Genomic DNA, 15474 nt, shown 5'->3' with positions numbered 1-15474 from the left:
TGATAACATAATTCTTTACCTACAAGGCTGAGGAAAATCTACTATAAAATTAAGTTGATTAAGTAAAAAGTACTAATATATTTCAAGAAGGCAAAGTTTGAAGAGGGATATGTGGGGTGTGGAGGGAGTCAGAAGAGGAAAATAAGGGCATGTCCAATTTCATTGAGTCCACATATGAAATTCTTAAGAATAAAGAAAAATAAAAAATTAGAGTTGAAAAAATATTAACACATTTCAAAACTATGAGTAAGAAAGATGGGATTTATATGAAGAGCTCAAGTGACAGATAAGAAAACTTTGAGAAGTAAAAAAAACCATGCCAGGACAGAAGAACCAACTATGAGAAATTCTGAATTAATATATAAATTTATTATACTCCCAACCAGAATTTCGAAAAATGTCTAAGATTTTGGCAACTGTCTCAAAAGTTAATATAAGTTAATTATAAGACTATACAAGGAGGAATATGGACTGTTTGAATAAGTACAAGAATTTTCCCTGGGAGATATTAACAAATATTATAAGGCCAACTAAAAGTACATTAAAAAGTCAAAGGACAGACACCTCATACCTAAGCTGATTTTTAAAGTATACAATATGTGATTAGGAATCATTCAGGGTTAGGCAATAAATAATACTGCAAAAATTTTAGCTAAGTATTCCTTTTATTTGTGTGTCTGTATGTACGTTTGTTCATATCTGCTGCTTCCTTCCAGAGACCTCCTACAGAGACGTACTGCTCCCCACCTGCTGTACATAATGCACTGCTGAGGTCCCTGGTTGTCAGTTAGTTGGTAAGGCTCCATCAGAGCATGCATAGCCCACTTGACCCCAGCTTTTCTGTACATGTGTCTGTGTGACTGTTCTTTTTTCATTTCCTCCCTTCCCCAGTCCAGTCAAGTCTCAGATGCCCTGGATGGCAGAAAAAGATGAGGGAAATGGTGTAATTATTTTATAAAATCTCACAAAATAAAAATGCATTTACACTTAAAAAAAAAAAAAAAGCAAACAACAAGTGATTATGGGTTGTCTGGACACAGCTGGCGATATCTACAACATAACTCTTACATCAAAGGCTCATGGGACATAGTGACAGAGGGGGATGGGAAGGTTGTGAGCATTAAAGGGTCAGGAAATCTGCTGTGAGAGTGTGTCTCTTAGGAGTGACAGAGACGCTACATCTGTGATAACTCAACTAGAAAGCTGCCTAAACAAGACCTGAAGAAGTACAGCGCCAACAGACATGCTAACTGACATGGAAGAGAGAAATCTCCTGGGGCCCCATGCGGCCATCCATAGACAATAGCAAAGGAATGCTGGGAGCAGCGGGGAACAGTCTTCCTCAGGGATGAGCTCCCAGTCGGCTAGCCAAGAGGTCAGCCCTAAAACCAGATACATACAGGGAAAACTCAATCAACTGGGCAAGTTGTATTCATATATTTAGTTGTGTGTGTGTGTGTGTGTGTGTGTGTGTGTGTGTGTGTGTGTGTGTGTGTGAGAGAGAGAGAGAGAGAGAGAGAGAGAAATAATAAACAAAAAGAGGCCATGATTTTGAGAGGGACAGAGGGGCTGGGGTGGGTGCTTGGGAGGGATTAGAGGAAGGAATGGGAGGAGGGAAATAATGCAATTTTTAATCAAAAAAATAATATCTGAAAGATGAGTATATGAAAAAATAATCATCAAGGAACAGAGATCTGGCAATACAAATGGTAAACTTTTCATTAAGTTAAAAACTATCATGGGCTGTCAAAATGGCTCATCAGGAAAAGGCCTTGCTGAAAAAGTCTGGTGACGGTGAGTTCAATCCCCAAAACCCAAGAAGGAACGAGGGAGCAGCCTCTGACCTACACACACACACACCAATAATAAATAAATATTTGTTTGTTTGTTTGTTTGTTTATTAGTTTATTGTTTTTAGAGACAGGGTTTCTCTGTATACCCCTGGTTGTCCTGGAATGTGCTCTATAGACCAGGCTGGCCTCAAACTCACAGCAGGCTGCCTCTGCCTGCTAAGTGTTGGGATTAAAGGCATGCACCCCCATGCCCAGCTAATAATAAATATTTTAAAGCATCATAAAAACAAAATGAAGCACCATAAGCATTTAAAATACGTATTCTTACATTTACCTGTAGAGCCACATAGTAGGGATAGACATCATCTGTTCCATAGTGATAGATGATGTTAACTGAGGATGTTCACTATGGCATACAGCAGCATTAGCCCAACTGGAGAAAAAGAAGCCCCCTAAAACCACTGAATGTTAGCAGCATTAGTGTAGAACTCTAGGTGAGTTTTTTTCCCCAAGTTATCCATCTTTTGAACTTGCAGTATCCAGTAATCAAGAAAAATGATAGTTGAAGATGAGAAACACAGGGAAATACCTGCTAAAAATATGGTTATGGTGAGGGGGGTTGACTGTGGAAGGGAGAGAAAAAGAGAGAAGACCAAGGACACAGAGCAAAAAACATCATTAAGTAGCTAAAAAAGCAAACTGGTGGTAAAATAGATAAAATGCCCTTTATTACTATTAGACAAATGCACTTTGAAACTATAAAATACCAAGCTTTGGCAAAGGTTAACAATAAGAGACTTGAATCTGTCACTGAAACATCACTTGGAAAGACCATTCTTATATATTATTAATAGAGCTGAAAATTGGTACTGTTTTTTTCTTCTGAGATGGGGTCTCATTATGTTGTCCAGGTTGGCTGCAAACTTCAGGGTTTAAGCAACCTTCCTACCATGATCTCTTGGGTACCTAAGACAACAGGGGTGAATCATCATGCTTGGTTATGACAGTTTTAGGAAGCATTTTTGACAACACCTATTGGGAGTCTCTTTTTAAAAGTACCTTTTGAACCATTAATTCCACCTCTAGGACTTTGTAAGCTAAAGAGAGAACTAGGAGCTAAGCATGGTGGTGTACACTGTATAGCCTGGAAGGCTGAGGCAGTAGGATTGTTTAAGCCCAAGAGTATGAGCCAGCCTGGGCTACTTAGAAAGATCCTACCATAAAATGAAAAGTTAATACTAATAAAAATTGTGGGAGAATGTGATCCATGGCAGAGTTTTGCCTATGATATACAAGGCCTTGGGTTTAATCCCAGTACCCAAAAGAAAGGGGGAGAAAGGGAGGGAAGAAGGGAGGGAGGGATGAAAACTAGAAATTTGGTCAATAGTTACACAGAGATCAAGTGGAGATTAGCCACAAACACCCAACAGTGGGGGTGTAGACACCTTCTAGGGAGCCAGCACATGGAGAGGCTGGCCATGGTGGAGTACACCTATAAATCAGCTACTCCCTGTAATCTCAGCTACTCAGGAGGCATAAGCAGGAGAATAATAATTTTGAGATCAACAGGACTGTACGGCAAGGCCTTATCTCAAAATAAGCATAGTATGTCGTTTAGTGATAGAGAATGTAACAGAGTAAGAGGCCTAGATTTAGTGTCCAAAATGAGTAAAAGGGGGCTAATATGAAGCCAGAACCACTTCAAGGTTTGAAACTATTTAATGATAATGGGGCTCTCTCTATGACAGAATGTGATGCAAGGAATCTAGCTTCTAGAATTCAATGTGATATAGTCACAGGGTGGTCTCAATTCTGATTTGGAAAGCAAAAGTCTAACTCTATCTCTCCTCAGGTAGGAGGCTTTGGACAAATTGTTGAGTTTCCCAGTAGTCCAGTTCCTTCAACACTCAAGAAAGAGGGCCAAGTTCGGATGCCTCTCCTTTCCAGTCTTCAATTCCAAATTACTGTATGGCACAGCTCAGAGAGTAAATCATGAACAGATGTACAATGTGTGCATTAATAATTAAAGGATAAGATATAAGGCCTGGGAGGATAGCTCAGTCGGGAAAGTACTTGCTGTACAAGCAAGAGGACCTGAGGTGAATCCCTGGAACCCTGTAATAAAAGCCAATGGCAGTGGCATGTGCTTGTAATCCCAGAGCTGGGGAGGGAGAGACAAGCTGAACCCTGGAGCTGGCTGGTCAGCCAACCTAGCTGAATCAATGAGCTCCAGGTTCAGTAAGAGACCCTAAATCAAAGATAAGATGGACAGGGACTGCGGGGGGGGGGGGGGGGGGGGTGTTCACCCAGCATCAACTAGCAGCCTCCCACTCACATGCATGCATATGCATACATAACACCCTGTATACCTCCCGACAAAGATAAGACATAGAATTTCAGTTGTTAAAATGACATTTGTATTAAAGATTGCTTTAACACTTAAACAGGTGACATACTTTAAGACATGATTGCTAGGATGGTAACAGTTCTTCAGAAATGTACAACATGGCTAGAAATAAGCACACTCTGTCATCCTCTGTAACTAATTTGATCTGGGTTTGCCTGTCTGGGATGTGGACACTCTTCACCTGCTGTCAGCCATCCCAGGACTTGACATTGGAGAATCCCCAGTCGTTCTCAGCCAGCACTGGGCAGTCAAAAATAAAAAAATAAATAAATAAAACTAGATTCAAGAGGTGTCACTGGTTGCCAGATTGCTGCTGCTGCATTAACCTCCAGAAATTCATCACTGGAAAGCTTCTTGTACATATGTAGCATTTCATGCAGATTCTACAAGTTCCTGTCTTCTTCTCCTAGATCCAAATGCCAGGCCCTGTCTGCCATGGTACCAGGGATCAAACCTGGGGCCTCGTGCACACTAAGCAAGCCTGAGCTTGCGCTGAGCTACATCCTCAATCCTCAATTCAAATCATAATGGAGCATATTTATTTCACAACGACTTCTACTTTTCCTAATCTCTACCACTGTGAATTTTAAAATCATGCCCAAGCCACAACTGAAGGAAAAACCTCAAACCAGTAAACCAGGCAGAGGCCAGAATAAACCAGCCTGCTGAGCAGTGAATCAGTCCAGACCCTAAGCAGCTAACAAAGAACTCAGGCTCTGCCTTGTCCTCTGAATTCATTCTGCCTTTGGGAGTGAAGAAGTGGGGACAAAATTTCATGCCAAGAGTCTTTCACTTCTGTGACTATTATCCACCTCCCAGAGATGGACAAAACAGGCTGATGGGAACACTGCAATTCTTCCAAGCAAACGTTTCACTGGTAAAAGGCTGTTCACCAATGAGGTCTGTACTCGTGTAGAATAACAAATGAACTGATGCTTTCTTTAGAAATGACAGCTTTTGAAGCAAGTCCAGTGATATCCAAATTAAAGTGTGTTACATGATACTTTAATCCCAGATGTGTATTGCATGCACTGGGTCACATGTGTTTTTCCCAAATGATTTTCTTTCCACTCCCTGGATTTTCCATACTCGGTAATATTATATAGTTTAAACTTACAATGAAGTCATCGAAACAGAGTCTCTCCTTGCTTCTGCCTCCTCTCTAATTCAGAATAAAGAAACCCCACTGTTTAATTATTACAATGTAGCTAGCTGTCAAGAAATAAAAATACACAAATGCCAGCTGACTTCTGGATGTGGGTGCACCCATAGACAGTTCCTCTGAAGGAGACCTTCTGTAGTCATCATGAGTGATGGGTACAGAGCCTATATAACCTGATCACAACAGTGTCACTATCAAGTAGAGAGATATAACAGGTTCGAGTCTGGCTGACACCAGCTGGCCAGTACTGTCTACTAGCCCTGTCAGGATTGGGCTACTGTGTTTTGTTTCCCTAGGTACTCTGATTTCACACCAGTACTTACAACCTCAATGAAGAGATACTGCCATGGGGGTGTGTGTGCGGTAGGGGACAGGGCATATTACACCTTACAGCCAGAGGGCAGAGTTTATATTATGTTCTGAATCTGGAGCAGAATATGGGTTGAGGTTGCAGGGGGTGGGGAAGGGCTGTGACTGTCATCCTGTACCCTGCTGGCTCAGGAGGGAGAAGAAGAAATGTCCGGTAGCCTCTGCAAGCGGCAGCCATTCTGCTTCTGGGCAGAACATGAGACTCAGAGATGTCAGGCAGGTCTAGCTACTGAGCCCCTAGGAAACAGTCCTGAATCACTGCAGTGAAAAGAAGAAGTTAAACTAGTTTCCTGCCATACCACTGGGTATAAAAAAAGCTCATGGTAGCCAGGCAGTGGCGGTGCACACCTTTAATCCCAGCACTTGGAAGACAGAGGCAGGTGGATCTCTGTGAATTCGAGGCCAGCCTGGTCTACATAGTGAGTTCCAGGACAGCCAGGGCTACATAGAGAAACCCTGTCTCGAAAAACAAAACAAGACAAGACAAAAAAAACAAAAACAAACAAACAAAAAAACCTCACACTGGCTAATATGTGTTGAATTCTTACTTTTGAATGAATTTATCCCATTCAATTTCACAACCTATTATATAAGTAATACCGTCACCCTCCACTGTGTACACTCAGGCATTCTGACTGCATATCTTGCAGGGGGACGGCCACACCAATTATTAGCAGTAGAGCCAGGATATAAACAGTATAAGCAGCCTGCCTCCAGAGCCCAGACTTATAGAATATAATAACGAGGGAAAATCCAGAGTTACATTTCTTTCCCATTTAAATCTGTGCATTAAAGATCGCACATAGTCTGTCTTTACTTAGGATGTAATTCCCCCGCCACATTAATGCTTCCTGTCATGTGAAATACAAGGCAGAGCCCCAATATATAAAGCAAGTAAACGTGGGCCTACTCAAGAGAAGCAGAATGAAATGCTGAGATCTCCATGGCTAGCACCTCATTCACCAGACTGAGGCTCCAAACCCTCCTGGAACACTGTTCTAAAAATATAAAAAATAAAAACAAATCATCCAAATGATTGTCTCCCAGAATTAGACACTTTGGACTCAAAAGAAGCCCTGGCAGAACACTGACCATCATCAACAAAAACCAAAAGAAATAACAAAGATACTCCTACTCACTGTCATGAAGGACCTAAGAGACCCTGATCCCTGCTCTGACACTAAACAGCTCCAGTCTGAGTGGCAGAGGGATCAGGGAAAGTGGAATTTGGGGCTGGAAGGAGAGTCAGGAATAGGCAAATCCAATAAACAGGCAGAGGTGGGACACAGAGCCAGGCCAGAGGGCGCCAGGGCACCTGTGGTGAGGAGGGAGGTTCAGCAGGAACAGGGGTTGGGAGCAGGGGTGCATGCAGGCTCTGCTCACCCAGCCTGTTCTTCAGGCTGCAGCTTGTCACACACTGACAAGAACTTACCAAGACTTCAATAATCAATATTTGAAGTGGGGGAGCGCATGGCGGGGGGGGGGGGGCAGCTACATGGCCCTTCTCACCAAATCAAACACTGCCTTTCCCTTACCCGCAGAAGCATGCCATTCAAAGAGGAAGGCTTCAGGCATCCAGAGATGCCTGCTTTGGGGATCGTGGGGTTCCAAGAGACATGCACCCACCACACAGCTGTACATGCACGAGCAGTGGGAGCCTGGGCAATACTTAACCTCTGAGAGCCTCAGACTTCTGTCTGCTCCTGTAGCATACAGATGAGAACACACAGGAGGGCAGGCTCAGCTCTTTAAAACACAGAGTACTCAGAGGCAGTGGCTCAGGCAACATTCTCGGCAAAGGCCGGCTCATTGCTCTCTCACTTGGGTAGCTTCAACCTCACCCTGAAGGACTCTCCGTGTTCTCTTCCAGCTGCATTCTGGTCCCCAAGCTGCTGTGACAAATGACTACATACTGACTGAATTAAATAACACTAACTTGTTACGGGACAGCCCTGGAGGTCAGAAGTCTCCAACTGGTGACAAGGCGACAAGGTGACAAGGCTGTTCCCTTCAGCAGACTCTAGGAAAGAAGTCCTTCTCTTGCCTTTTTTCTACCCTTCAGGCTGAGGACCAAACCCAGAGCCTCATACGTGCTAGGCTGGTGTTTTACCTTTATCTCTTTTTACATCATGCAAAATACCTCTCTACAAATTCTGGCCCTCCATCTCCCTCTTATAGGGGCTGTGTGATTAGACTGAACCTACACAGAAATCCAGGATAACGTCTTACTTTAAACATAGCTGCAGACTCCATTTGGTCATAAAAAGTGATATAGCCACAGGTTCCAGGGACTCACCCTTGAGTATCCTTGACCTCCCACATATACCTCCCAAACCCCAAACTACAGACTTTCACAGTGAAGAAACAATCATGCAGGTAGCTAACTTGTGGAATAGTTAGTATATGTTATGTCAGTGCCTGGGCAACTTGCTTTGGGTGAATCATCTAACTGGAGGCTTTATCTTTAATTATCTTACAAAGCAATTGTTTGTCCAAGGTTACAGAACTGGCTGGGGGCAAGACTTGAGTATACTCTGGTAAGCTTGGTTCATTGACCAAAAGAGTATCTGAACCTACCCTTTAAGCCATGCTACCTGGTAGGAAAAGACACAAAGACCATTAGGAGACTTCAAGACAAGAGGTACTCATGTTCCTTGGCTCAAGAAAGGGTCCTGCAGAGTCCTTGGTAAAGGGAACACACAGATGGCAGAGCACTCAGAACATGCCCTCATGCAAAAGAGAAACTTTGGGGTTGCCAAAAAGCCAAGAAGAAGCCACCTGAGGTTTCATGGGGGTAAGGAGATAGAAGGAGGCTGTTCCTGTCTCTAGCTAACAAGTCCCTGGTTCCACAGGTTTCAACGGAGTCCAGCTGTATCTCTACTATCCCTAAATATCCAAAAATGACCTGTTCTCTTTCCAGTCTCACACAGCCAATGGCTACAGTCCAAGTCTGGCTGGCCGAAGGAGGGAAGGGGCAAGCTACATGATGGCTGTGTATGCCTAGTGAGATAGCTTGGGTAGGCAAAGCTTTCAAACCTCAACCACTAAACACTTTAGCCCCAGCCTTATCCAGTGAGCTGAATTAAAGTGATTAAACTTCATCTAGCTGCTTGTATGGATCATGAGCTCAGAGTCAGAGGCAGGACAGCACAGTGGTCAAGAGAATGGATTCTGGAGCCAATCTTCTTTGATTAGTCTTGGCTGTGTGGCTTTAAAGCACATTAATCTTCCATTACCTCTGTTTTCCCATCTTCAAAATGGACTTAATAACAGAAGTATACATTCCTCAGCAGAAACTGAGAAACCAGCCATGACAAGTAAAAGTCATCTTAATTGTCTCCACATAAAGAGTACACATGCCCAATACTACATAACATGCTCCCCATTGTTTCTGAAATGAATACATATGAATATCTGTGGAGAGAGTATTGCAAAGTTACATCAGGCTAGACCAAGTTTTGTTGCCAAACCTATAAATCCACAGAAGGCTTCAGGTAAGGGGTCAGATAGCTAGCATTTCTGCCCAATGCTATAAGAATGAAATACATTAACAGATGAAGTGTGTGGAACACTGTCCAGTGTTATTTTCATCAACATAGACTGGGAAGGGGGCTAGAAACAGGAAACTTTAAAGATTTCATTTGCAAACCAGTTCCCTTTAGAGATTAACTCTGTGGAAACAATTTTCTGGGGCAGGACTTTCTGAGATGATGACGGCAATGCCCTGGATTTGCACCCTGTGTATATGGCCACATGAAGCATCCAGGCATTTAGATGTGGTTAATTTCATTTATTTTAACTCATTTAAACTTAATCATATGTGGCTAGTGGCTACCATATTGACAATACAGCCATAGAGAGCTATGCTCCCAATCTGACCCATGAAAACCTACTTAAGCCATACCTCAACTGAATTAGCATTGAATTAACAAGCCTGAACTCTGCATCCAGGAAGCAAAGGGGATGCTGAAGACTCTAAGCTTCCTTGCCAGGCCTCACAGCTGGTGCACTTTGATATATCTTTCCTCCTGTTTCCATTCCCCATCCCATCAATGCACAACTCTTGTCTTCCCCACCCAAGGTTCACAAAGCTACATGCTTTTCTAAGTCCCCTCTGTGCCTTCCATCACTTGTGGCCCCCAAGGGAAAGTGTAGGAGCCAGGACTGAAGCAGTTGTCCCATGCAGGCTGCTCGTGGAAGGCTGGGACTGCCAACACACACATACCTGGAGAACAGCCACGCTTTATGAAAATGTCCCCTCTACTTACAAAACTTCTCATTGTTTCAATTTTCCTTCATTCCTTTAGAAATTTGTAGCAATCTACACACAGCAAACAAATGTCATCAAGTATAGGATGAAAGGCCAAAGAAACATGTAACCAAGAACCATTCCAATAGAAAAAGAAAAACAACAACCTTCATTGGACTCTAGCTTCACCCCCATATGCTTAAGTGTGGAATTTTTTATAACAAAGGTCAAATCTGGAATGCATCAAGGAACTTGTCTTACTAGAAGGACTAGGGAAGAATGACCCTCCAGCTTAATTTCCCCTCTTACCTGGTTTGGAGCCAAAGATGACCAGGAGGCATTCCTAAGCACAAAGCAAATCGCCCTTGAGGGGCTGTAAGTGAAGGATATGCTGATGGTAAATGCTTCCCTAAATCCCTTTGGTTACCCTAACTCCTCCAAACCAGAGCTTTGCTTTGTACAAACCAAAGTCTTAACATTTAAAACCTGCCCATAATTATTTCTACAGAGCCTTCCAGGTGTAAGTGTCAGACCAGGAAAGTCACAGCAGATACCTTGGGTGGGGAAAAAAAGAGAGACATCTACACAAATCTCACAGGTCCACTGAGGTAAGAGGCTATGGAATTAAAGAGGAGAATGCTGGCTGTTCCAGGCTGGGACAATAAACTTGAGAGTGAACGCTGGTTAGTTTTCAGAATGGCCACTGGGGAGACTGGGGGAAATCAGTGAGGAAGAAGAAAAAACATATTCCATAGCAGTGCTTCTCAACCTTCCTAATGCTGTGATCCTTTAATACAGTTCCTCATGCTGTAGTGACCCCCCCAAAAATCATAAAATTATTTTTGTTGCTACTTCATAACTATAATTTTGCTACTGTTACAACTCATAAATATCTGTGTTTTCCAATGGTCGTAGGCAAGCCCTGTGAAAGGGTCTGTCGGCCCCAAAGGGGTTGCAACCTATAGGTTGAGAATTGCTGGTCTAGAGTATATTGCCAGGCATTCTTCAGAAAAGCCACAGTTATGTGCAGTAACTGAGGGACAGCTCTTCCTACATTGACAACTAGGAACCGGTACTGGCATCTACGGAACCACCTGCAACCACTCCCTAGACTGGTGTTCAGCTATTCCTCCGGGATTCCAATGTTCCTGGGTTTAGCTGTGCCTATTTGTGGCCTTGGCTTCACCCGGCCCCTGCAGGGGGCTTCTTCAAGAAAGTCAAGGAAACCCACCAATGTTGATGAGATTGTGAACTTATGTACCAAAAAAAAAAAAAAAAAAGAAAGAAAGAAAGAAAGAAAGAAAAAGAAAAAAAAGTTTTTAGCAAAGTCAGCTCTAGTATATTAAGAGATTATTTTTTTAAATAACACTGAAATCATTTAATGATGGATAATACTTATACTAATTGATTCAGTCCATTGAACCAAGTGTGCCTTGGCTTTAATGTAGGCGGGGAGCGTATTTACACTATGCACTTAGCATGGACCATCGCTAAAAAACTGTGTGTATCTTGGTTATCTAGAAGAACTTTGAAGAAAAGGCATAGATAGTCCTTCTTGAAGTCACCAGTAAGTGTGAGGGGGGTCCTGTACTGTATTTCCTAGGACTCTGCATATAAATCTCTCCGGAAACAAAGTCTGAGAACTTTCCTTGAAATAATGTGCTGAGTCCTGCCACTTGAAAAGGACTACTTTTCTTTGTGTTGGCCACTTCCACACAACACACACAGCATGAAATGGGTGACCTCCAGCCTCGCATTCCCCGAGGGATGGCTGCCTGGGCTGGCCCCGGGGAGGCGGGAGCCGCTGGGCCACCAGGTACAAGAAGTCAGGCTGCTGCTGGGCGCGACTCCAGCCCCGAGAGCACCCAGGCCAGCTCTCCGGGTCCACGGTCCTTGGGGACCCAGCGGCAGAGCTGCAGGCTCGCTCACCTTAGATCTCCAGCCAGTCGTGCGGCGGGCCCCAAGTGCCGTGTCCCTCGGGGACCTCGTCCACGCGCGCGTCGCAAGAGGCGTGGGGAGTTCTGGCTTTGGAGTGTCAGCCGCACCGCCGATGCCCAGGAGCGCGCAGGAGGAAGGCAAATGCCCGGGAGCCCGGCGGGGCGCGCCGCCGCTGTTCACCGCTCGAGCCCACTGCCCGCCCGCCCGCACTCGGGCGCAGCCCGCGCGTCCTTCGCCCCAGCAGTGCGCGCTGCCCGGAGCGAGCAGAGCGGGGCGGCGCGGGCCCCCGCCCTGGGCCGGGCTTTCCCAGAACTCGCCCGCGGGGTGAGAGGCCGCGAGCGCCTCCGTGGGCCGCTGGGCGACCAGGGGAGCGGCTAGTGCCTGGCCCGCCCCCGACTCTGCCGGACGGGGCCCGCCCCCACCACCCTGCCATCCCGCCCTGGCAGTCCAGGCGACCCTCGCCTGGCCCCCTTGGCTAAGGCGCCCAGGAGCCACTCTCTGGCTCAGGCCCAGGAGGGAGCTGGCGACAGCTATGCCGGGTCACCCTGCTCCTGGGAGAGAGGGAACTCTTCACACCTCGGTGGCGGAGGACCTCTTGCACTGCCTCCCCTCCTGCAGACCATCTCTGGGTGACAGACCCGGAAACCCAGGCCGAGGTTATTAAGTGACTTGACCAAGGTTTCCTAATTGGTGTCAGCAGCGAGACTTGGCACTGTCGTTCATCCATTCATTTTACATGTACTTGTAGAACACAATCATTGTGCTCGAGAGAACCCTCTTGCTTATGTGTGACCACCCATTCCTGTGACCTCTAAAAAGCACCCATATGTTTGGTTTTTCGAAGCGAATCTGGAATCCTGCTCTAAAGAGAGCACCCTCTGCTACTGGCAAAAGTTTTATACCGTTTGCAGTTGGGAGAGCCAGAGACCAAGAGAAAAACCCAAACTCCTCCTCCCGTTTGACTAAACCTGTGCCTTCTCCTTTGCTACCTGTTTTACAGAGGCCCTTGGCCTGACACCACTTCACACATTCAACCAGACTGATCCTTTTGGCTCACATCTAGCATCTGTCTTTCCGTTGGACCAAACCAACCCTTTACACCACAGCCATAGTCTTTTTCCTCCACAGCTTTAATTAATGCAGAAACCTTCAATATCTCTATATCCCCCTCCACACTAACTCATGGGAAAAGGCCAACATGCTATAGCCGTTAGGAACCACACAATAGGGTATGTCCAGCTCCCAACCTCCCCCAACTCTACCTGTAACTTTGCTGATCTGCGTATCTGGATCATGGCTGCCTCCCACAGGCTCTGCTCTTGCTCAGCTTAGGTCTCTCTTGAAAAATATCTCCCCTCCTTGGAGCCTCTAGAGCACAGGAGAGGCTGGAACAAGAATGCACAAGACAGCCAAAGAATTCTGCCCATAAGAAAAAATCTGCCAGCCCTATCCTTACACTGTTTTGCTGTTTTCTTACCACTAGGATTTTAATAAAAACTAATGTTACTGCTTCCCACTAGTGCTGGTTCTGGTTCGGAAAGCCTTAGCAGAAGGCTTTTGGGGGAAATTCTTTGTTCATTAAGCACTTAGGATTTTAGTTTTAGATCAAAGAGAAATAAATGGTCATTTACCCCAACCTCAGACTTGGACAGGTAAGTGGAGAGGGGTAGCAAGAAATAACCTTCACTAATAGATAAGCAGAGTGGATTTTTATAAACAGCTTTATGCTATGATTTTTATAGTTCATTTCATAAATCTAGTAATCCAGATATCATCATCACCTGGCACCCCCAGACTTCCGATTGGTTGTTCTTTCTTTAAAATTTGTTGTGGGAATTAGATTGTTGCAGAGTGGTGGATTTACAGGCAGTCAACATCAAGTCCTCCAACTGAGTCACTGCACTAGTGAGAACCCAGACAAATGTGGGTCCCATAAACAGAAAGCTGATCACCCAAATGTGATGATCCACAGGCTCCGCCCCTACAAAGGGGTGCCTTTCTCAAATCTTTGCAAAGAAAGGATCCAGATCAATGTTCCCTGCTTACCCCCTCTGTAAATGCCACTGGAGGGAGCCTAGTCCCTGAGGCTGCCTCACCGCATTGGAATGTCTGAGCTAACAGCGCTTCCAGAGGGTTCATTGCTCCCTCTCAACAGCACTGCCCAGACTTTCTGGAGATTTTAATTCACTCCGCAACCTTGCCAACAGTTGCATACAAGGTGCCTTTTTTACACCCCGCTCTCTGTTCAGTCAGACATGCAGACCATCTCAGGGGTACAATGGCTCCATTCAAAACTTTTTCAGAAGTACAGCGTATAACCTCTGCGCTGTGGGTTGCTGCCAGCCATTATCTGCAGGAAGAAAGACTGTCAGATAAAGCGCCTGAGAATCGGAGAAGCGCTGGACAATTTCCATGGAAAATTCAGTTCAGAGAAGCGAGTCGGCATCTCAGTACAGACCATTCTGCTCAGTAAACAACAGCTTCGATACCGTGAAAACTGTATCGACATGGAGTGCATCTGTGTTGGAAATTGCAGAAGAAAGTGCTGCTCCATCTTCTTTGAAATTGTTACAGAATGGATCACACAGTGGGAATGGACTTAAGAGGCAATCCTTAAAACTAAGGATTTAAGTCATAAAATCATTTACCAGCAGCAGGAGGCCCCACACCTGCTATGCACATGCTACAACGAAAAGATGGGCCCTCTGTAGCACTCAACAAGCTAGCCATGAGCTAACGTGCTCTTAAACAAACCCTGAGGTTAAGGACTGGTGGTCAGAACAGACTACTACAGTGATTTATGTTAAGCTGCTGGGGAGAACATGTTTGCTGAGAATGTCTATCTGAGACCCTGGGGGGCTGAAGGACTGAAGGTACAACCTTGCTTTATGAGGAGTTGTCTCCACCCTCTCCAAGACACTGGCTGCATAGATAGTGCAGACCTTCTTAGCAGGCAAACAGAGTTCTGACATCAGGGGGGCCTGATCCAAGCTTCCTAGAGTGGCCTCATCTGTGAAGTTCATGTCGTCAAACAGTTCCAGTTTGCTCGCTGATTTTTCCAACTGGAACCTTATAGGTGATTTATAACCAATCCCATTCTTCAGTGGCTCTGCAATTGATACAATAAATAAGTCAGAAAACAATAGAGTGTCAGCCAACACTGAAGAGGAACTAATACATGCCAAAGGAATTCTTTAAATAGAAAATAAAGAGGCCAAACTGGTTTATTAAAGAGATTAATGAACAAGAAATCCCTTCATGAATACCTACATGTTGCTGCCGCCGCCATTCCTCAACCCTGTCATTAATAATTGCCACCTAAAGCACAGACTGCTCTCAACCACTGCTGCCAGCTAGTAACAGTGAGGTAATAGCAATCACTCAGTGACATTCTTGTACTTTTTTACTCCTGGGGGAATTACTGATCTTTATCCAGGCTTTGCTTTGTTGATGTCTATTTAAATAATGGTTTTTGCGTGTATTGTTTCCTCCCTGGTGTGTTTGTTCTGGGTGCCAGGATGAGGGCGTGAACAGAACAGTCAGCAAAAGTCCCCAT

The 15474-nt window shown here is 44.8% G+C and overlaps 1 protein-coding gene across 2 annotated transcripts in view; it reads right to left on the bottom strand.

The window, feature by feature from the left end:
* The window catches only part of Plce1 (phospholipase C epsilon 1), a 307054-nt gene extending 294776 nt beyond the window's left edge, over nucleotides 1–12278 (bottom strand). For both annotated transcript variants that reach the window (XM_036168280.1, XM_036168287.1), the window contains exon 1: nucleotides 11910–12278. The gene's annotated coding sequence lies outside the window, so the exon portion shown is untranslated. The remainder of the gene's footprint in view (nucleotides 1–11909) is intronic.
* Between the last annotated feature and the right edge of the window lie 3196 nt (nucleotides 12279–15474).

This window comes from Onychomys torridus, chromosome 1 (assembly GCF_903995425.1).
Source record: "Onychomys torridus chromosome 1, mOncTor1.1, whole genome shotgun sequence".
Taxonomy (NCBI): Eukaryota; Metazoa; Chordata; class Mammalia; order Rodentia; family Cricetidae; genus Onychomys; species Onychomys torridus.
This window is presented reverse-complemented; position numbering and strand designations above follow the sequence as displayed.